We start from the raw sequence: 23,084 nt of genomic DNA on the forward strand, positions 1-23,084 counted from the left end.
CTCATTGCGGCAGGATTACTCTGCGGTGAAACATTAACAGTTTAATCTGCACTAATGCCATTCAAAGAGAGCCACAGTCACGGAGAGGAAGATTGATTGTTCGTTCCCTCCCTCCCTCCCTTTCCCTCTCTCTGTCTCTCCCTCTCTGACTCTCTTTGCCTCGTCCTCTCTCTCCCTCCTTCACTCCCTCCTTCTGTTCCTCTCTGCCTTTCCCTCTCTCCCTCTCTTTCCCTGTCTCTCTGCCTCTCCCTGTTTCTCTCTGCCTTTCCCTCTCTCTGCCTTTCTCTCTCTCTGTTTTTTTTGGGGATGTGGGGGTGGGTTGTGGGTTGTGGGTTTGTAAATAGGTGGCTGGGATAGGTTTTAAGGCAGTTGTGGAAAGCTCTCAGTTTCAATGAAGGAACATCAAAAGTCAAAGTCTCTCTCTCGCAATTGAATTCGATTTGCTTTATTGGCATTACAAAACACTACATTTTGTATCGCCAAAGCACACAGCATTAAAGAAAACATCCATCTGACACGGAACAATACTTCTACATCAAAGACTAGAACCAAATGAATAGTAACCACACGTGAAAACAACTTTTCTCTTTCTCTGTACTCAGCAGGATGCCTTATGTGGGTAACACACTGAGGCCAGTCTCCCAGGACATGCAGCATACAGTAGGCCAATCAAATCACGGCCCATAAACCAGGTCAAGGCGGCGGGCCGATGCCTTAAAGGCACAGCCCTCTTTAACGCTTCTGACCACCGAGGCATCTACAATGAGAGAGAGCAGGGGAGTTGGTCTTAAGACTGGTTATTGCTGTACCAGATATGTAGCGGGTCTGAGGGACGTTTCGCCTGTCGGGTTAGCCGACATCGTCCAATTCAACAGCCCTCTGACGTCCTGCCAGAGAGACCAGCGTCATGGCGACTTGCGGCACTCGCGTGTTTCCGTGGATACGGCCATGATTCATTATCACTCTGTTTCACTTGCAACCTCTCAAAAGCCCAGACTTCTCCCTACCCTCCACAGGGAGTCCACCAGCTGCCCTTTGTGAGAGACACCCAGTTCCCCTGAGAAGGAAGGCTTCTCTGAAGAGCACAGCTGAGGAGCAGAAAGGTCTCTCTAAACAGCACAGCTGAGGAAGAGAAAGCTCTCTCTGAAGAGCACAGCTGAGGAGCAGAAAGGTCTCTCTAAACAGCACAGCTGAGGAGCAGAAAGCTCTCTCTGAAGAGCACAGCTGAGGAGCAGAAAGGCCTCTCTAAAGAGCACAGCTGAGGAGCAGAAAGGCCTCTCTAAACAGCACAGCTGAGGAGCAGAAAGCTCTCTCTGAAGAGCACAGCTGAGGAACAGAAAGGCCTCTCTAAAGAGCACAGCTGAGGAGCAGAAAGGCCTCTCTAAACAGCACAGCTGAGGAACAGAAAGGCCTCTCTAAAGAGCACAGCTGAGGAGCAGAAAGGCCTCTCTAAAGAGCACAGCTGAGGAGCAGAAAGGCCTTTCTAAAGAGCACAGCTGAGGAGCAGAAAGTCCTCTCTAAAGAGCACAGCTCCCCATGACCGACTTAGACACAATCAACACCGTGGGCCAACCGCAAAGCCCTAAAAACCCTGAGGTGGTAATGGGCAAGCGTGGTCTCCTCCCTCCCCTTCAGCCGCCGGCCCTTACAGGAAGTCTCGTCTCGCTGGAGCTCCAGACTCGAATCCCCCGACCCCAGACCTATAAATACCCGCGGCGGGCTGGATCCCTGCCGTACGGCGGGCGGGCGGAGCGGGAGACGTTATTAATAGCCGTGGCAGGGGGTGCCAGAGATGACCACCGCATTGCAGTCGCGCCGCTCCCCCTGCCCTCCTCCTCTTCCTCCTCAGACGCAGCGGGGAGAGAGCCGCTTCCTTCCCCTCCGCGAAATTATCTTGCCAGCCCTGCCCCCCCCCTTTACGAGACACCGGCTGAACCTAGCCCCGCTGGTTACACACTCTCCCTGCCGTTCAGGCTGCTCGGAGCTATATCATTTTTCTAATATGTGTTTTACTGCTTATGTCTCACGGTCTTACTGGGTGCTGTGGGAGAGGCTTTGCTGTAATGGGTCCGCACACAGGCAGGAAGAAACCCGAACATCGTTTCACAGTTAACGGCTTACGAGGGGGTTGGATGCCAGCTTGCACAAGGGAAATAAACAGGCTTTATAGTTAGTGTAGCTTTGCGGCTACGGCGAGCTGTGTTTTATATAGGTGTGCGCAAAAAACATCCAGCTTAACCCTTAACTACCGCCAACCCTCCTTTCCTGGCATTACATTTTTGAGCCTCAGTTGTTTTACAGTTCCTAGGGATGGAACCTTTGCAGGCAAGGTCACACTATAAAAATACAACACAGAACATAACTTCAGTCAGTACTCTGTTTATAATGAGTGAAACACACTGCATACTCCTTTGAGATGCAAAAGTCTATAAGATGTTGAGGAAGCCACTGGTCTGATCTTCACAGGTTCCCAAAAAACATCTCACTTGCGATATTGATAGGGAGATGTAAGCCTACAGCCAAACTGGAGAATATTTTTCTTTCCTTTTTAGGCTTTGTGATTACAGATTCCAGGCGGGTCAAACCCAGGTCTAGACCGGGCCACAGTGCTGTAACACTAGACTGAACCCAAACATCACAGCTGAGCTCTGGAACTCCAATGAGTGGGCGAAGCAGCTGCTTCGGGAGGGCCCCACGGTCTAGCTGGCTGGATTACACCCTCCTCCTTTCCGCTGCTCCGGGAGCTTACTGACCCAGGTGGGCCGTCAATCAAAACAGTCCCACCCCGTGATTGGCCGGAAGGGGCGGCGAGCGCGTCTCGCCCTCAGAATGTTCCGATACGGAGGGAACCCGATCGTTTTGCAATGTTGCGGCGGGTGACCGCCCTGCGGGCGCTGGGCTCCGAGGCGGAGGGACGGGAGGAGGATTTTAACAGGCAGGGCCCCAGCATTCCTCACCATATGCAGGCCTCCGGATCTGGCGGCCCAGGCCACCCACAGCAGCCAGCCTCATACTAATGCACAGCAGACTGACTTAGCCTCCGCTTTAAAAAAACAGAACAGGGACATAAACCACTTATTCCTCAGGAACATTAAAGAAGAATTGTGCTTTATTACTTCAGTATTACAGCCCAGGGGGGAGAGAGCGGCTTCCAAACATAGATCCTCAAGGAATGCTGTTGCCTTCACTCCACCCAAGCACTGGGACCAAAAAAAAACAAGGAAAGAAAAACAGAGCGTGTCTCTTAAACAGAAGCCCGGGCCAAAGCGGTTTGGGGAGACGCACTAAAGGCAGTGTACCGCGGGCGCGGAGAGGAGCGCTCCCTTCCCGCTCTCCAAACTCGCCAGCATCCGCGGAATGTGGCAGAGCGTCAGGAATGCTGGGAGTTTCTAGGAAGGCCTTTTCATCCCGGCCTTCGTCGGTCACCGTGCCCGAAACGAGGGGCGGGGCCTCGACCGCTGGCCTCCGGTCCACGCCAGCGCGGGATAGTGAGGGAGAGATCGCGCCCCTCCGTATTTAGCTTCTGAAGTGGTGACCGGGTCACGGCTGGGACGGATCTGAAGAAGGAAACCGCTCCATATGCAGTATGCAGGATCTGGCACATGTGCCTGGGGCCTTCAAGTAACCCTGGGAACCAGAGGGGCCCTGAATACAGCAGCGAGTCGTAATTCTAGTGACCAATTACAGACTACCGCAGCTGAGCGGAAGATTGATCTCCTCCACTGAGCCCAGCTGTGAAACAGTGAAGTCATGGATGCAGTGAAACAGGGGACTTAAGCATGCTATATGTCATGCTACCAGCTGAGCAAAAAAAAAACAAAAAAAAATTTAAAACCTGTATAAAACACCTGACTAAGCAATGATAAGAACTGACACAAAAACAACTCCAAAAACACGTAGTGAGCCGCTACCACTGTTAGCATTACTGTGAGAGAACCTGGTCCGCATGTGCAGTAGCATTGGTGAAAAAAAGACTGACTTCCTGAGGAAGGGCGCTGCTCCTCTACAGCAGGGGACGCAGGGGCCCCCGTTTCCCGCTGCTGTCCGCGTCGTGAGAGGAGAGTCACGGCGCGAAAACGCCGCCACCGCAGCCAGACAGTGCCGCATCTCGGTTACACCGCGTGACATCACAAGGGCAGCCGTGGCGCCTCGGGGGGTTCTGGGAGCGCCGTCTCGGAGGACGAGCGAGGAGAAACAGGGGCTGGGGGGGTGGCGGGGGGTGTTCGAGGGCAGGTTGGGCGCTGCCGCGCGCTGTGATATACTGTATGCACTGCAGCTGCTCGCTCCACTCCAGAGAAATATGCTAAAACTGATACCGCCAAAAGCTCAGCCTCCTGATCTGCAGATAGCACGCCGCGCACCTTCCCTAATGCGTACGGCGTCGTCGCACTGCTACGGGCGGGGGTACGGACAGCTGTGTCGCCGCGGTGACCGCTTTCCCCAGCTGTTCTTCAGTCTAATCTAATGATTTCTGTGGCACGGTGCAGAGAGAGGGCTCTGCGGGCTCCTGTCCGAATAGCGCGGATCACCCCGCCTGTATCACGGAGCAGCGGCTGTTTATTACGAACCCGCTTCCTGAATGCGGGAGCTGCCTCACAGCGAACAGCAAGCGAGCGAGCAGCTCCAAGAGCGCCGGCCGGGGAACGAAGACGACGTACTGGATCCCAGCTGGAATTCGAGAAAAAAATATTCTCCCACAAAAAGCCTCCATTAACCCCCGGTCGCCATGGCGCTGACCGCAGGGCTGTGGCCCCCGGGCTGGAGGACGGGGGGGGGGGGGTAACTCAACACAGCCGCGTGCGTTTGTGTTGGGCTTTCAGGAGCAGCTGCGGGAGGTGAGCCGCTTAACCTCGGTCACAGCGAGGAGAGAGAGAGGGAGAGCGATCCGCGTGACGGAGGAGCGCCCATCTGCGCTGCCGCGCGCGCACGGCTTTTAAGTCACACCCCCCCCCCTCCACCCCCCACCCCCAAACGCGCTACAGGAGGGAGCAGCGGGAGCGGGACGCCCCCATAAAGACTGCAGTAGCCTACCACTGCACAACTGATGCCTTTCCAGAACCACGCGTCTCAGAAGCGGGCATGGAAATGAGACATTTTGCATTATGCAATGAGAAACCAAGATGGCAAGATGGTGGCGCAGCTTCCATTCTCTTACTGAAACACATCCAGAATCTAGAGTTCCACACAACAAAGCCACTATTCACTGAGGACACGCACTCAAACCAGTAGCCTATGATAGCGTGTTCTGCTCTGTGCAGTAGATTCCAATGAATAACAAATCTGGTTCACGTGAATGTTCACACTGTATCACAGGAGTTACAATCAGTGCGCTATCCCACTAAGCTACAGCAGCACACACAGCAGAAGCCTAGCCACAACTCACAGTCGTAACCTAGGCAACTTAGCTGAGACTTTTTTTCCCTAAAATTTAGGCTAAAATCTGGAGGAAGAGTTTACCAGTGGTTCCCGCTACAGAATGTTGTATAGAATAGTGTCTCTGTCAGTAAATGGCCTGTACACAAACGTTCCTATGGGACATGCATTCGCACCTGCGCTCTAAATACGAAGATAAACTGCTATTCTAGAGGAATTTTAGTCACGCATTCAAAGAGCACAATGCTCACTGTGCAATTCCACAGTCGAACACCACATCTGCAATCATTCTGTGTTCTTATGATACATTTAAAATTGGAATTATTTGTTGGATATAGCCTAGACATTTCAGGTAACATAAAATAATTATGTTCAGAAAATTGCTACACTTTTTGCGATCCAAACTATTTTGAGCCCAGGGCAGCAGGGTTTGTCTGAAGAGCGCCGTGTGACGCCGTGGGCCCGACAGCCCTGCGTCAGTCTCCGAGGCGGCCATGTTGGCTCGGTCACGGTACAGCCGCGTGCACGCGGGCGACCCTCGCCGAGCGCTCTCGCCGTCTCTCCCACGCTCCGCGGCACGTCAGCCGCGAACGCTGCCGAAAGGTCGCCAGCAGCGGGAGCGCGTCGCAGCCTCGGCTTCACCGCTCCTCAGTGGCGGAGGGAGAAATCGCCGCTCGACTAGACTGAGAGTACCGCACCGTGACACAGGCCAGACACAGTCTGACAGCACAGTCGAGACTGAAATGAAAGCGGGGCCACACTAAGGTAAGGTAAGGTAAGCGTGGGCCGATGCGATTCTAGACGCCCTTTGGAATTATGACGGCGGCGGTGTGTTGCCGAGCGTTACCGGCGCGCCTCCACGGTCTGGAGCGGGGTATCGACCGTGCCCCGCGGGGCGGAGCGGGACTGGCGGGATCAGCGGCTGGCAGCGCTCGCTTCGGAGGGCATGCCTGCCCGCCCGCCCGCCTGCGCGCGCTCACCGGAAAGATCCAAGGGCACTGCAGTGATGAGACTGGCCTTCAAATGCACAGATACGACTGAGCACTCCGAACGAGGAGGAGACACGCAGCGAAGAAAGCCTGTGCTAACAAGCATTTAGTCTTTTAATAAGACTTCAAATCTTATTTTGTTCTCTCAAAACTATTAGCTTGTTTTTAAGTTAGTTCACTTGATGAAGGAAATTCTTACTGTATTGTCAAATCTTGAAATCAATCAACCTCTCGCACCTTATTGGCAAATTTTCTGTCTGAGAACAGTAGCAGGAATAAGATTTTAAGTGTAAAGATAAGACTGAAATACTTCAGACATATTTTTTTGGTTTCTGTAGTGTAAAAGATTAAATATGACATCACACTGGCGAGGGGGAAAATGGAGGATGAGGGACAGGGTCTAGTCAGCTGACGGCCGCTGCGGCCCCAAATGAAGCGGACGGGGCTTAAGCTCTGCCACACACCTGCCGCGGCGCCAACACCACCGGAGACGGGCCGCTCTAACAGCTGGACGCCCGCGCGGGGGAGGACAGAGACGGGGCCGCTCGGGGAACGCAGACAGCCGCAGAGCAGGGCCGGCTGGGGGGGGGGGGGGGGGTCAGGAGCTTTAAGCCCCCGGGTATGTGAGGGAGCGCACCTGGCTCTGTCAGCCCACTGCCCACACCGTACACACCTCACACAGCCATGCGCTGTTAAAGACAGACTGGGTCTTCTGGCACACGGGAGCCACAGACTGGCTTTGAGGGCCGCGTGAGTGAACAAAACAAAACACTCGAGTGGAGGGCCTGCACATCTGAAACTCTAAGCAGAGTTTCCCCAGAGGGTTCTGGGCTGCTTTACACCAAATACATCTGCACTGCTTCTGTATTTATTACCCACTACTTATAAATCCTCTCATCCCTCTTCAGATAAATTCCAAGCCTCACCTTTGGCAGGTTTTCTTTCTGCGCAGTAATATTCATGTTCATGCACCGGTATGCACTGGATTTTAAACCTGAACTATATCAAACCTGTTCTTTTTTTTTGCCCAACGCTGGGCAAAGTAGTGCTGATTTCACAACAATCCGTGTCAGCGGGCCAGGGGAACGGGTTGGCAGCGGGTGAGAACACCTGGCAGCGCGGAGGGATCGGTGAGCTTGGGATACTTCCAAGTTCATGAATACCGAATACTCTCGCTCTGTACAACTCCGCAGCCAATGAGGTCGCTCTCCTCACTCTCCCTTCAGAAGCCAGGCTCTTTCAGAGCAGGAAGGCTCAAGCGAGGCCCGGTTCTACAGCGCCTTTGATACAGATCCACTAGCGTACATCTTCTGCAGCTGTTCGAAGGCCTGAGCTCCCATTAATCATTTCAGAGCTCTGAGGCATTTCATGAACATCTCCTACATTCCTATGATCCTCTTAGACATAACCAAAGCTTGTGTAATGTCACACGGATTACATAATCAGTCACCTATTGTTACGGTCATCTTAACATTCTCGATTCCCCGCAAACCGGCTTCGAATGTCAATCGGAATCTTAAAGACGAGCCTTTTTCGACGTGCACGTGCGCGTGTCAGGTTTCCGCGCGGGACAATGTGCGGGTCCAGGACGGGAACGACTGCGTGAAGAACTAAAACCTGACCCCCAGGCCGAGCCTTCGTTTACAATACCGATGGGGGTCCATGGCCTCTGCACCTACCTAATGGGGTATCAGTATGTCCACTGCCACACATTAATACTGAATAAACCCAGCTCAACAGAAAGGATGATGTATTGAATAGTCCACCGTCAACACATTGTGGCGCTTCATCAGATCTGCCAGATCAGATGTCCTCATTCAGTGTCTATATTGGTGGTGTTAACAAGGGGAACTCATGTACGGCACCAGCCCCCATGACAACTACCAGGTTATGCGCTATCAAATTTCTAGAGCAAATATTAATAGCTTTCTGGGCACCCTGAACAAACATGGGAAATATATTTAGACAAAGTTTTGATGGTGAGGAAGGTGAGAGAACAGTTAGTCTACTAGGGGTCCAGTTGATAAAGTTTCAGCATCGGAACGTTAAACTAACTGAATGTTGGTCCAAATTAGGAATACATGTGCAGCACTTTTTCCAAAACAATCCTAAAAAGAAATGAAGTACGACCAAAATGACAACGGGAGACATGAACAAATAATTCCAAAAGAAGTAAAATGATGTCTTACCATCGATTAATCACTGACAACCAAAGTCTCAAACTTTATTAACTATTCAGTAATTACTAAATACACTACAATGAATTACTTCAGACTACAAAAAATAGTTTCATGGGCTTTATTAAATCTCTGAAGAACCTGTTTGCCCCAGTGCGAAGAGGCCCATGGAGAGGACACACCCTCCTGTACGCTATCATGATCAACATGTCATGAACATCTGCCAATCCAATCAGCACCCGGCGCATCTGAGCTGCTTACCTCACGCTCCACAGATTCCACAGAACGAAGGTCTCTCGTGTGAGCAGGGTTCCCTGCAACGACACCTCACTCACTCCAGATAACGCGCGTGCCGACCAAGATAAGATAAGTTCAGAGAAGGGCATTACTAGCACGTAGCCGCGTCCCGTCCCTACACGTTTCTGGAAGCGTACTCGGTAGGGAAGCGTACTCGGTAGGGAAGCGTACTCGGTAGGGAATCGAGTCGTTTGACTTACAGCAGGCCTTAGTGTGGAGTTACAGCTCATGAGTACAGCGGTGTCTTTTCCCCACAGCTGGCTGCAGCTCCAGGTGAGGGCTCGTTCAAACATGCAGCCAGGGTTTCGAAGGGGACAGCGACCGCTCTCGCATCTTTAAATGCAGTATCGCAGGGGTTGTGGAAGAGGGAAACGGTTAAAGTGATTTAAAAGGTTTTTAAAATTTGAATGCTGAACTTTAAGTCCGGACCTGAAAGTGGCTCTCCTGCTCCTCCAATCAGGAGCGGCGATGCGGTGACTCTGACCGTGTAAGGAAAGAGCAGTATCAATACGAGAGTCAACCTCTTATCTCTTATCAGTGGTACGGCACTAACTGACACCCTGTAACACTCATCTTAACTGCTCACGCACAACTTCAATACACAATTTGAAAATAAACAGGACCGTTCGGCAATAACAAAGCTGCCTATCTAGACACAACACGTTTCGACCTTGACATGGCCCGGCCTTCGGGCAAACCTTGCGCACCGCAAGGAAGCCGTAAACACTGCAGTGACCACAGCTGGGCCGCGTGGCAGCTGTGTTTGCCCTCGCCAACAGAGCAACGCTGAAAAAACAATGCCACCTTGGCAGTGCCTTCTGGATGTGCAGACAGTCATCGGTTCTATTTGTCAGCACACCCATACGGATAGTGGGAAGGCCACCTCCGGTCCACACATTGACTACAGAGTATGATGTAATCCTCCAAAGCATTGCCATTAAAGCCCGCAATTAAGGGGTGACGAGTATGTATAAAATCAGTAGAAATTCAGTGTTAGTTTAAAAATGCTTGAAAGTTTTAGGATTATTAAAAAAGTAAATCACTGAATTCTTCAGTTGTGACCCCCTAATCTGAGCCCACCAACATAGCAGCAAAGCCCCACATTCTGTGTGTTCGCTGGGGCCTAAACTTAAAGGAGTGCCACAGGCGGCCATTATCCACTGCTCAGAGCCCCAGATCTCTTTATTAGATTAGCCTGCATGTGTGCGTGTCTTTTCCTGGGCCAAAGAGGCCCTGCTCTGTTAATCTCGCCGCGTTAGGCACACCTTTCTCAGCCAGGATTATTCACCGGACAACCTCTCCAACAACGAGACGGCCAAGTGTGAGCAGAGGTTCAACCGCAAGGCAGAAATAAATGTGATGTTACTGATAATCTTTATTTGAGGGAGAATTTAGATCTGAACAAGAAACCAGGGGAGTTTGTAGGAAGAAATAAAAGCAGAAAATCTTCCACAAGATGGCCAGGGAACTTTTAACCAGAGGGGTATACGCTTGAACCCTTAAGCTTACTTGCTTAAAAATAAATTCATAAAAACTGTCCAGCTTTACTGACAAACCTTTTAATGTATAAAGCTATTTCAGTTGCCTCAGTAAGAGTGGTGACATATCTAACAATCTATTGTCCAGACCTTTCACTCTTCATTCCAAATGTGAATCCCTAATGGATTGTTTAGTACACTGATCTTACGAAGGCCCGCTTGCTCTGTGGTGTATATTTCAGGAAGTGGTTTGCCGGCTGTTTGTTCACATTAATGAAACTGCTTGGCTGTGCCGTCTGATTTAATTAGCCTTAAATTACCGCAATCCTCCGGTGGCTGGCAGCGTGGTAAAAGCGAACACAACGCAGAGACGGGGGCCAGCCAAAGCCCAGAGTGAAACGCACGTTATGAAGGCCGCTTAAAAAACGGTGTCATCCAGAATTACCCTCCTCTTTTCCTCAGTTCAGCCGGGCTCTGAAATAACAGAGCGCAGGAACGTAAACTAGGTCAGATCCGCTCGTGCGCGCTCCGCCGTGGCGCGCTTCCAGCGAGCCGCCGTGGACGTCCAATCGCGGCGCTGGGCTCTGCCTTAACGGAGGAGCCCGCGGAGATAAAGGGCCAGCGGCCGGGAAACCCGACGCGGCGGATTGGACGAGAGCGGAGCGAATCCCGTCGCGCGTCAGGCCAGGCGAGGGGGTGGCGGTGCTCTCGTGATCTCGAGCGGGCAGCTGGTCGCACCCGAAGGCTCACGAGCGCCCGCGACAGGCACGGAGAGAAAACCGGGCCAAATGCGGGAAACGCCTGTTCCAATGGCCAGAGGACGAACGTGGACACGCCACTGCAACGGAAGAATCGCAAGAACTGCTCCCGAGGAGAAACCTGCCTGTTTGGGAGGGTTCCTGCAATTGCACCTATCTGTGTTTACAGTAATTTAGCCGGTGTTTAGTACACACTGGGACGGCAGACGCAACGTTCCAGTTCCTGTTTGGGCTCTCCCTCGACCGAGTGTTTGGACCAGTAGGTGCCATCGAATGATTATCCTGCCACATCACCACATTTGCCAGCCAGCGAGAGAATGAAACACAGTAGCGTAGGGCAGGACATGCAGTTTCCCATGCGAGGATAACGTGGGCGATATCAAACAAAGTACCTGAATGAAACCCCTCCGTTAGGAGATGAATATTTCATCTTTACCAGGGCTGCAGTATTCTGCTGAAGTGATCCAGAGTTTACAGTAGAGCGAACAGCCCTGCATTCGAGGGAACAGACCTCTCTGTCCTCAAAGAACATCCGTAAAAAAACACAGCCAGGGCTTTATTTTCATAAATATTTACTATGTGGGAGTGCAGCCTACTGCAGGCCAATCAGCAATGAGAGGGGGGCGGGGGGTGGAGGGTGGGTAGGCTCACCCCCAGAAGGTCCACACAACTGACATGTTTCCACTTGCCACTCCCCTTTGCAGACACAAAGGCAACTTTTCCAAGAACCAAAAATCCCTCCTTTTCATAAGCCTGTTTTCATAACTCCACCACGTTACCAGGAGAAAACTGAAATGTAGCCCCATAAGGCACGAGGACGTTTGCAGCTGGCTCTCTGAGTGGTTGATGGTTTTGGAGCTATCATCCAACGCTCTTGACTGTAGTTACTGTAATTAGGGGGCAGGGACCGGCGAGGCTTCAGATGGTTCACGTCAGCGGCAGCAGATGTCCTCATTGTCTCTCAGGATCTTCTGTGCGTTCGGAGAGATTGACGTCTCTCCCGCGTGCCACACCGGCTCCCGCGGGCCACCCTGACACTCGCTCAGGTTGTTTTCTTTTTGTCGTTCATGTCAGAATCCCGCGATTTAAAAAAGCGCTTTTGTGTAAGCGTGTAGCCTCGCTGCACTGGATTTAGCTGCCAAATCGAGGCTGTTGAAAGGCTGTTGTGGGAGCTTGCGGGCTTGCCTACACACCTGCTCACCGCTTAGCCTGTGCAGACAGATCACAGCTGCACTTCTCCGCATCGTGTCTGAACCGCGGAGTTCTTTCCCCGCGTTTCTCTCCGTTGAAAAGTACACCTTTCCGGGAAAAAAGTCCGGAAACATTGTAGAGACTGGAGTGAAGATGGGAACCATATCGACTACAGTCTAAGGGCCATTAGGCATCACAGTTATAAATATTACCACGCTGCAGCTATGTGTATTGGGGGGGGGAGGGCGGGGTCAGCGGCGAGCGCACACTGCGGGTCTGTGTATGTGGGGAGGGCGGGGTCAGCGGCGAGCGCACACTGCGGGTCTGTGTATGGGGGAGGGCGGGGTCAGCGGCGAGCGCACACTGCGGGTCTGTGTATGGGGGGAGGGCGGGGTCAGCGGCGAGCGCACGCTGCGGGTCTGTGTATGGGGGGAGGGCGGGGTCAGCGGCGAGCGCACACTGCGGGTCTGTGTATGGGGGGAGGGCGGGGTCAGCGGCGAGCGCACGCTGCGGGTCTGGGCCGCGGGAGGCCGTCAGTTAGCCGGTCATCTCCGAGCCTCTCGCTGGGTCTCGTTAGCCGCGAGGCCGCGGGCCTTTCTCACTCCCGGCGATCGGACCGTGATGCACTCATCCCGCTGCAGATGGCTGACCCAGCTACACAGAGCTCTGGCCGAACGTTCCACGTTTCCTCTGCGCTGTTACCCGGCCTTTCGCACATGACAAAGAGGACACCTTCTAATAACCCAATTCAGTAACTCAGGTTTTGTACAGTTTCACAGGTTTTTAGCCTGCAGTGTGGGAGGCTATCGGTTGTACACATTTCCCCTCTTCATTTCTAACACAAGTACCCACCAGTCACTGTAGCTTGTTTTTGGGGGAAAATAATTATTTGAGTATGTGAGGCGTGGGACTTCGTAGCAATTCGTAAGTCAACTGCATTCAATTACCCTCCAAATTAATTTAACGTCAGGTCAGAAACGAAACGGACGAAACGTGCGAGACATAAGCGAATTTGCCCCCGCACGGAGTCGGGACGTAGGCTGCCTTCTGCGAGAGAAGCAGCTGCCGTCTCGGCGAGAGTCTGACAGGTTAAATTAAATGAAATGGACATCACCGTGGCCCACACTGCAGGTGAAATGCAATTAAAACAGGCTGCCTCTTTATCAAGCAGCAAGCAATTCAAAACTGCCGTTCCTGACCAAACGTACAGGCTACTGGGAAGACACGGCCAAAGCAATTAAGCTTTATTTAGAGAAAATAAAGAGCCGTGCTATTGAAATGAAGCACGAGACAGAATGCAAATCTGCCCTCAAAGAGGAAAAATGGAAAGCAGCACAAAGAGCAGCACAGAGCAAGAGAGAGAGCAGCGCAGAGCAAGAGAGAGCAGCACTGACAGAGAGTGTACCAAACAGCTAGAGAGAGAGAGTAGTACAGATTGAGAGAGAGCAGCACACAGTGAGAGAGAGCAGCGTAGAGCGAGAGAGAGCAGCAGCGCAGAGTGAAAGAGAACAGCACAGAGTGAGGGAGAGAGTGCAACACAGAGCAAGAGAGAAAGAGAGCAGAACAGATTGAGAGACAGAGCAGCAGAGAGAGAGAGAAAGCAGCAGAGTGAGAGAGAGCAGCACAGAGTGAGGGTGCTCCTACAAGCCACACTCAGGATAGCAGCAGTTTCACACACATTCAGATACAACGAGATTGCCCTCATGCATCTATACACACGCAATGGGTCAATGCACCAGTTTTAATTCGCCATTTTGAGGAGCGATTATTTTACCTCAGACAGTCATACCAACATTTTTAAAAGGAATAACTGGGAGAAAAATCATTTACGCCCAGACTGCACAATCACACTGCTGTTCAGGGTCCAGAGTCCTTACTCTCTCATACATTCAAAAGGCAGTTAATTTAGGCAATTTATTTTTCATTTTTATTGGATTCACCGAGCACTAACGAGCGCCATTTGCTGAAGAAGGAAAGGTGAGACCGTGGGGTACGCCGGCGCGTCCTGCTGGGGAGCTTAATAATTCAGCCGCGAACTCACGCTGGGCCGCGGCAGGCCGAGAGCCGCCCGCCGAACTGAGACGCAACACAGCGGCTCCGGAGAGGCCGACGCCCAGGAACCAGAACCCCGATCGCCCTGCCCGTCACAAAAAACCACACAAACCCGAAACGCAGCATTCGGTACCCGTCCGCAGCAGCGATAATAATAAAAAAAACAAATAACTGCAAGCATCCCACGGAATTGGAGCTGCGCCATTTCGACACCGAGCGTCGCGAGCCTCGATTCGTGCGCAGACCGACGAGACAACATGCAATCACGCTGAGTCACCGCGCGCCGCCCTCGCGGTCGACATCTCCCGACGAGCGGCGTACGTCGGCGCGCTGGATAATTGCACATTTCGGGACGACGGGGAAAAAAAGGACGGGTTGTAAAAACGTTCAAATTAAAGGCGGCGATTCGAGGTCGCAGTCAAGTGGCACGACAACCGCACCCGCTCAGGATAGAGTGGGTTTAAAGGAGGTTCTGCACTGCAGGGTAAAAGGGCTTGTCTCCTTATCATAACAACTCAATCTGCGTGATTACGAGCGAGGGAAACTAGTTCTGAGCTACGCTTACCCAGCGAGTCCAGACGCATCACGGGCGTTGACAGGAGCCTGCGATAAGCAAATAAACTGTGACGCCAGGCTTCCATCCCCCAGTTGCCACGGCCACCGGTTCAGTCCTCTCCCCGCTATTTATGCACACTCCATTACCGGCACATTTACAGTGGATAAGGAAGGGTAAGTAAGGAAAGGAGGGAAACGCTGATACCGCTAAATAAGATAACGCTAACACGTGTGACTCCTTAATGGAACGCGCATAGCTCTGGCTTTCCGGGCCGAAATGTGACCCCGCCCTCCAGTGTGCCTCTGCTCACGGGCCACTCTGACCTCATGGGATTTCCTTTACAGGGCAGCCCATTGGGTCCGCCGCGGTGAGACTGGCTGCCTGTGTGCCGGAGCCTCAGTAGGGGGCGCCACTGGCCAGCAGGCCCCACGGCGCGTCCGTAACAGCACTCCCCTCCCTGTCGCGCTCCGTCTCCACGCCCACGCTGCGGCCCTGGACGTCCCCCTGCCGACAGACGCTGCCGTCCACTCTAACAGCCCCGCGGACCAGTGACTGGACGAGGCTGGAAGTGGCCACAAAGAGCCCACTGTCAAGTACAGTAGCCCGATCCCACCAACCCACCACTTCATTCAATGAGCCTTAGGCACAAAAGCCTCTTCCCCTTTGACAGTGAATAAAGTGATACGTTCACATTACACATTACTTTCACTTACAGGGTAACTTTGCAGTAAATCTGAAATCTTACAGCGTCAATACTTAGTATCCAAACTGAAAACTCTTGAGTTGTTTTAACAGCTACAATAACGAGTAAATCTCTAAGCTTTGCATGGTTTTGTAACCTACTTGGAGCCAAAGCTGAAACTGCTGCCTTCTATCTCTCCTCCTCCTCGGTAGACTGCAACAAATTTGCAATTCCCAGTTCTGTCATCACTCATTCTTTTACAAAGTTATTGATCAACGAAATGCATACATACAGCCCTTGAATGCTGAGCTAAGCAGACAGAGCACGCTTCGTATGCTAAGCTGGTCTGAGCCTCACTGCGAGGAATATAAATGTATATCCATTTTTAGAAGTGCGCTATCCTCATGTTAATAAGCAGAAGGGGGGAGAGAAGATTTGCAGTGCATTCTGGGAACTGGGAGACCATAATGAAGGGAAATTGAGCACGCTCAGTTTCAACTACATTGTAAAACTGATGAAAAACAGAGATACATTTGCTACGAAAAAGGTGTCTTTCTTTTAAATGTGTGCACCGAGTAAACAAGGTAAGGTACTGCATTATAAAAATCAGATATTTAGTTACACTTCTAATTGTCAGAGAACAATTAGCATTAGGCTATTTATTTACTTTTTTAATTACTCTACTTTTTTTTGGAAGGGGGGAAAGCCTCATATCATAGCTGAAGCCCTCTTATGTATCCTTGCAAGGATGACACTGCATTTCAGACGTCCAAATGAGTTCATTTTGCCCGGAGCATTCCCATTCCGAAGGCATTTAAGTCTTGGATCAAGTAGCTTCATGCCCTAATTCGAGTTAAATGTGCTGGTTACAGACAACCAGTATTTTCTGTCTGTGAAGTACAGTCTAGGAGAGACTTCAGAGTATATCTCCCAAGCACAGTAACTGCTTAATAAGATCTAGATCTAGATTTGACCTAATTTAATAATTGATGACCTTGTGGTAAGTCATGTCATGTGAAGTTAAGGAGAGGCAGCTTCATAACAGTCGAATCAGGCCAAAGCAAACAGGACAGTGACTGAAGGACCAAATTCTCCACAGAGCGATGACTGAGTACAAGGGGGGGGGGGGAGGGAGAACTATACTTCGGCTGGAAAAGGAGATACAGCTGAAAAATTATTATTTGGTCCAAAAAACCTGTCCTGTGAAAACTAACTGATTCAAAGACCATAGTGTCATTTTCAAAAGAAGCTTTGGAAACAGTTCTGATCCAGCAGAATTAAAGGGAATCTAAAACTTGTTTTTCCATCCCTCTGTGGAACTGAAACCAGGCTAACAAGAGCTGGAGCCAAAGCAAGGTGGCCTGGCACAGCACACAAGCAGAACTGCAGCACATGACATCACAAACGCTGATGTTCGCCAGACCCGCAACGCTGCCTGGACATCCTCCAGTCCAAGGCTAAAGCCTCCCTTAATAAAAAAATTAATTAAATAAAATAGGCTGTACTCCATGTTGCGGCTACCTACCTGTGGCCGGTGTGCCTACTGGTGAGCATGCTCACAAGCTTTCGAATGGACCAAGACTTACTTTTAGACTGTCCAAATTTAGGGGCTGGGGAACAATAAAAAAAGTATATTATAAAATAAATCTCCATGTTTTTATAACCAAATTTACCCTCCCTTTATCATACAAGAACAAAATGTCAGTTGTACATATCCTGGATTTAGTGTCAACTTAAATTGATCTTATAAAATACAGTACAATGCACCAACAATGAACATTTGCACATGAATGATATTGATTTTACATTTGCAGGGTCCGATCGAAAATAATTTGTTTTGTTCGGAGTGCCAAAGTTTTTTTTCCCCCAAATACGTGGCCTTTCAAGAACATGGTCCAGCACAAGACCTTCAATCCATTTATGAGATGGCAAACTCAGGAGCATTTAGCATTACTGCTCCCCTAAAAAGGTCTCGGAAGCAAAAAAGCTTTTCAGCATGAATGAGTTTTTCAGATCGCACCATTTGCCCCGCTGCATTCCAAAAGCGATGCTGATCAGAAAACCACCTGCGCTGACCACGCCCCCTTAAGGACTCCCACACGAGCGCCCAACCGCTGACCTCTAGCACAGATAAACACAGACCTCCTCTAAGTGACTTCAGATGCGCCAAATCCCCAGGGATGGGTGAACTCTACCGACACCCAGAACTTAAATCACAAGGAACAATGCCCTGGACAGCTTAAATGCGCCAAGAGGCCATTCACTGATGGTGGAAGCTCAGCAAAGTGCAAAAAAAAAAAAAAACAGACCAGAGGAGGGCCAGAGCAGCCAGGCAGGCACTTTCAGTGAACATCTGCAGTGATGTCATTTCAGGAACCTGCCAGCCTGAAAGCAGGTTTATGTTCTTTTGACTGCGCAAGTATGAAAAGCAGAGGGAGTCAAGCTAAACGCTTTATCTTCAGGCTTATTAAGGAGCTTTAAAATCTTATCATGCGTCAGTAAAATGTTTGTCGCCAGGGAGATAAAGCCCAGCACCTGCGTAGGTACTCCTGCTTTTGTTTTTGCTTTGGGTTTCGCATCAGACTTTGAAACCTGTGCCTGTGAGGTCAATCCAAGACGAAACTTCAAGGGGTTGCATTTAGCATTAGCGCATCACACAGCTAAAGAGCGAGTCTATTCTGTGCCCCACATGGCACTGAAATCTTCAGCTTTCAGCTAAAAGCAATGGCACCCTTTCAATTGAGCGCAGCCACCAGCAATACTGACGCTCCATTTGTGGAGAGTTTAAAAAAAAAAGTTTAAAAGCCGCTTGTGAGGTAAAAGCCTCTTTTATTCTTTATTAAAATCCATTTCATGTTCTTCTCATGGCCTTTCATTAGCATGTCTTTCCCCCTGGCTGTTCTGGCCCACAGAGTGTGAAAGTGTAGCTCTGCTGCTTGATAAGACTTGTCCTGGATGAGGCTCCAGAGATCTGATGTCTCGGGGAGGCGGGAACAGAGACAGACGGCCCGAGGCCGCTATTGGCAGCGTGCCGCATACGGAGGACCGCCCCCCTTTCTGTGCTTACGTCTGTTTGGCGATCTGTCCGTCCGTCCGTCCGCCCAGCTCCCCTGCAGAGCACGCCCCCGCCCTCTCCGGCCACACCAGGGTTTCCCCCAAACCGCATGACCGCGTAATCCACCGGCCACAACCATTTCACATAATCCCACTTTAATAAGTGCAAGGATTAAATTAGAGGGCTTCTGGGAATTTTCATAGTCCTCCCGTTCAGACCGTTTATTTTCTTTAACTGAGTTTACTGTCATTCATCAGATACGAGAGGGTATTTTTCATACTGTCCAAGCCAGAAGGTGAATAACCTTCAGTAACACTGCTGTCCAGTCCCAGACAAATTATGAATAGCCTTTGGTAATATAGCAGTCATACCCCAGACAGAAGAAGTTAAGCTTTGCTAATACTGCCGTCATACCCCAGACGGAGCCTTTGGTAATGTCACGCTCGTTTCTGAAAAAAGAGGGTGGCCAACCTTCGGTAACCTTACTCTCATATCCAAAACAGAGGGTGGCTTAGCTTCGGTAACACCGTCATGTCTGAAATGCTTCTGTCACAGGGGTGCCATGGCGACAGCTGTCACACGACGGCTAACCAATCAGAGGCCAGCCCCTCTGGCCTAGGTACAGAATGTTCTCCTACAGGGCCAGATGCTGAGGACTGGGAGTCTCTGGTAGGAACAGCACAGAGGACGACCTCTCAGAAGCGGCAGAAGCAGCACTGCATCCCTGTGGGGTCTCAGATTTCGCCCTTCGGCTGCGAAGGCACTTCCACGGAAGACCAAACTCCCATGACTCCCTGCAAAAAGCAATACGGCAAGCCGACTTTATACAGGATTCTCCCTAGCGTGTCAAGAAAACCGTGCCAAAGGGTTATCATAAAAAAAAAAACTAATTAACACCTGAATATATAAAAAGCTTCATGTGGGAGCTTCTGAAGCTTGAAGACACATGTTCTGACAAGTGTACCATACCGGGCACCTCTTACAGGGTGGGGAAACATTACCAAAAAAAAAAAAAAATCAGAGGGTATCGGTGTCGCAAAATTAAAGAACCACAGCCTGAAGCAGGAGAGAGAGAACCGCACCACCGCCAGAGGAACAGACATGAATAATGCACTCTCACTGCTCTAGTAAAAGGAAGGCTACAAAGGCAGACCTACACTGGTGGTCTATGGGGAACTCGTATACAGTAATGAGAGAGATATGAGAAGGCCCCCGATGTAGACTGTGTGTGCGTGTGTGTGCGTGTGTGAGTGTGCGTGTGCGTGTTTGTGTGTGAGTGGGTGTGTGAGTGTGCGCGCATGCAAATGTGTGCGTGTGAAAGTAAACCACAAGTAAAGGTGCAGCTGACTCAGTAAGACTGTGGGTTGCCATGACCACGACAGCAGAAGTGGGGTTATGCCCTGGAGTTGACATGACACCTGGCACCCTGTTACACAATCCCTCGGAAAACTAAGGCGCGTTTGAAAAGGAGCCCAGTGCCACGCCCAGGTGGAGCGGAGCAGAAACAAAACAAAAACACAGCGTGAGGGGAAACGGTGGCAAAGCCAGGACACTGGCGTGTTTACACGGAGACCGGCGAACAGAAAGCCCGCGGTCAGCCTCACCCCCGCCGCCACCGCCGCCACGGGGCTGTCCTCGCCGAGGGCCCACGCCCTCAGCGCGCCCACTGAACGCAACGAAAGGCGCTATTTCAGGCGAACCTCGCAGCGGGAGCTACGCGCGCCGCCATTTTGGCTCCCCTCTGGGTCTGGTCACACCCAAAAGCAGCCTTAAAGGCAAACTGCCATCCCATTTTTCCGTTTTCATTCCGAAGACACGGAACGGGACCGAACCGCCACGCGTGACGGCCGGGTCCGGGCTCCTCCTCGGGCGTTTCCCCTCTCACCTCCGCCCCAGGTTCTCGCTTGCTTTTTGCGGGTTTTTGTCCGCTTTCGTTCTCAAACGCCCTGCTACCGCCGTTCAGAGAGCTCCGTCGTTCGTCTGCGGCGGAGGCCGAGGAGGACGAGCCTCTGCCGCGCGCCGAGGTCTGGAGGAAAACCGCGCCCTTCCCGTAACGAGCGGAAGGAGAGCCCGCACGCACGCGGAGCGCCTGAGGAAGTGAACGACTCGTTGTGGGGGATCTCGCACTTTAACCAGCCCTGAACAGCGTAGCGTAAATCCAGCGCTGGGTGGTGGCCCGCCGCGGTATTGTTACAGACACTCGCCATAAAACACCATATGGGGAAGAAAGCCAGTCACAAAAACGCGCGCTCTAAATTGAGTTTTTTTATTATTATTTCCGTTTCATTCCTCCAAGAAAAGACCCTGGGGCTTTGGGCGCATAAAACCCGAGCCCCCTGAGAGGAGCCCGCGCAGACAATTAGGGCTGTGGACCACAGCAGTGCTGGGATTTCAGGGGGCTGGGAGGAGAGGGCTGGTTGAGCGGACTGCAGTGCAATGTAACGTTACACGCTGGGGGGAGCAGGTAGCTTTGCACCGCGCTCCGGTTAGCCTGTGCCTCCACCTCCAGAAACAGGGAGGGAGAAGCGCGCGAGGGATCCGCGCGGCGCGGGCTCGTTAGCCGCTCTGCGAAAGCCTCTGGCGTGAACGCTAACGGCAGCCACACCCGCCTTTCCTCAGCGCTGCTCTGCTCTGACAGATGTGTGTCTTTCTCAGCTGCCATTAGCCATTAGCTATTAATAGCAGCACAAACAGAGGCAGGATGTGTCCGGCAGATGATGGTCTGTGCTGCAGTGAGCTCACGCAGGGATCCCAGCTCCCAGGCTTCCTTCTGCAGTCTGCGGTACTGCACACGCTCACACTCTCACACACACACACACACACACATACACGCACACACACGCACACATAAATACACGTACACAGATACAGCGATGTCGCAGCAGCTGGCTTATTATTGTCTCACAAACAAACCTGCGCACACCCATTCAAACATAAAACACATTCATAGACACACACACACGCTCACACACACACACACACACACACACACACACACAAACACACACCACACACACGCAACAAGCCGGGGGAAACATCCGGTGCAGAGGGAACTGAATTAATAAGGCAGGGCTAACGTCAGCGGATCATGCCATGGGCATCAGAGGCAGAAGAGCGATGAACGAGAGAACATGATCCCCACAGGGCCGACGGGCCGACAGGCCGACAGCCAGGCCAGATCCGGCTTAGCCACGCTTCCGAAAACGAGGGGGGGGGGGGGTGGCTGCTCTGCTCGTTAACGTTTCTTTGAACCGCCAATCAGAGGCGTGGGGATGTAAATGGCGGGTTTGCCGGCGTGGAGCCGGAACGAACGTGGGCGCTGGGCACGCTGGCACGCTCGTCGGCTCGGGACCGGGGAAGAGCCCTCGGGTTGCCAGCGCGTGCAGATACGCATCGGAGAAATTGCCATGCGGGTCACAGCTGCAGTCAATTACACTGGAGCGCAGGACACAGATGCAAGCTGCAGCCAACAGCTGAAATCTTACTCTGATCAGGGAAAAAACAAAGGTCACCAGCTTCAAAACCCATCAAATGAATTTCAGTTCCTCAACATCCCAGAGCAAGCGCAGTACTGAAGGGATTCCCAGCCAACGCAGAATGTTTTCACAATGTTAGCGGTACGTTCTGTTAATGTTATAACACTGCCGCTACATGCAGCAGAATTGTGAGAGGGTTTAGCGTTAGTGGGGTTTAGCACCACCAGTCTGCTCTATGCACCCCAGCCTTCCGCAGCATTAGGCATGGAGAAGCAGGGAGGGCGTGTGCGAGCGGAAAACAACGAGGAGGAGGAAGGGGAGGGGCTTCCAGGAGCCCTGCGGAGAACAGAGCCCAAACTGGGTGGGGTTACGGGAAATTCTGAAGCCACGCTCTCCTGCCTGTGCTCTCCCAAGCGCTTAGCCGCAGGTCAAGTCCACCGTTTCTGAGCAAGCTTCTCAAAATGCCCACCTGTTCGCCCGCCCGAGCGGCCGATTCGCGAGCAGTGACCGGCGGTGAGGCCGGCAGTGCCGAGCGCAGACCGAGCTTTGGGGACAGAACGTGGTCGTTGGGGAAGGAAGATAAACTGACGGCCTGATGGGATTTATCCATCTGTGCTCCAAAGACAATAAAATACACTGGGCAACCCCCCCCCCCCCCACCACCATTTCCAATCTAGAGACCCAGCCGTTACGTGGTTCCATAAAGTATCTGACCACCAGTAAAGCCGTCTTACCCTCCCGAAGGCCAGATGGTGACTCAGCCCTGCAGCATTATGAGTTACGGCCCCAGATGCCACAGAGCATAAAACCAAATAAAGCGCTGCGATGCCGTACAGGAGCTCTCCTGACGGCTCGCTTACCGGCCCCACCCTCCTCCTGCCACCTTACACGCTCGACTCCGCCCCCCGCCTCTGCTGCCGGGAGATGGGTTTACGGACACGCCCCGCCCAGCCCACCCCCCAACCCCTTCCTTCCTTCCCCCACCCCACCCCGCCCCTTC

General features: G+C 51.9%; 1 protein-coding gene across 7 annotated transcripts in view; it reads right to left on the reverse strand.

The window, feature by feature from the left end:
• LOC118232891 (protein MTSS 1-like) overlaps positions 1-23,084 on the reverse strand; it is a 48,877-nt gene that overhangs the window by 20,004 nt on the left and 5,789 nt on the right. The window lies entirely within an intron of this gene.

Source organism: Anguilla anguilla, chromosome 8 (assembly GCF_013347855.1).
Source record: "Anguilla anguilla isolate fAngAng1 chromosome 8, fAngAng1.pri, whole genome shotgun sequence".
Lineage (NCBI taxonomy): Eukaryota > Metazoa > Chordata > Actinopteri > Anguilliformes > Anguillidae > Anguilla > Anguilla anguilla.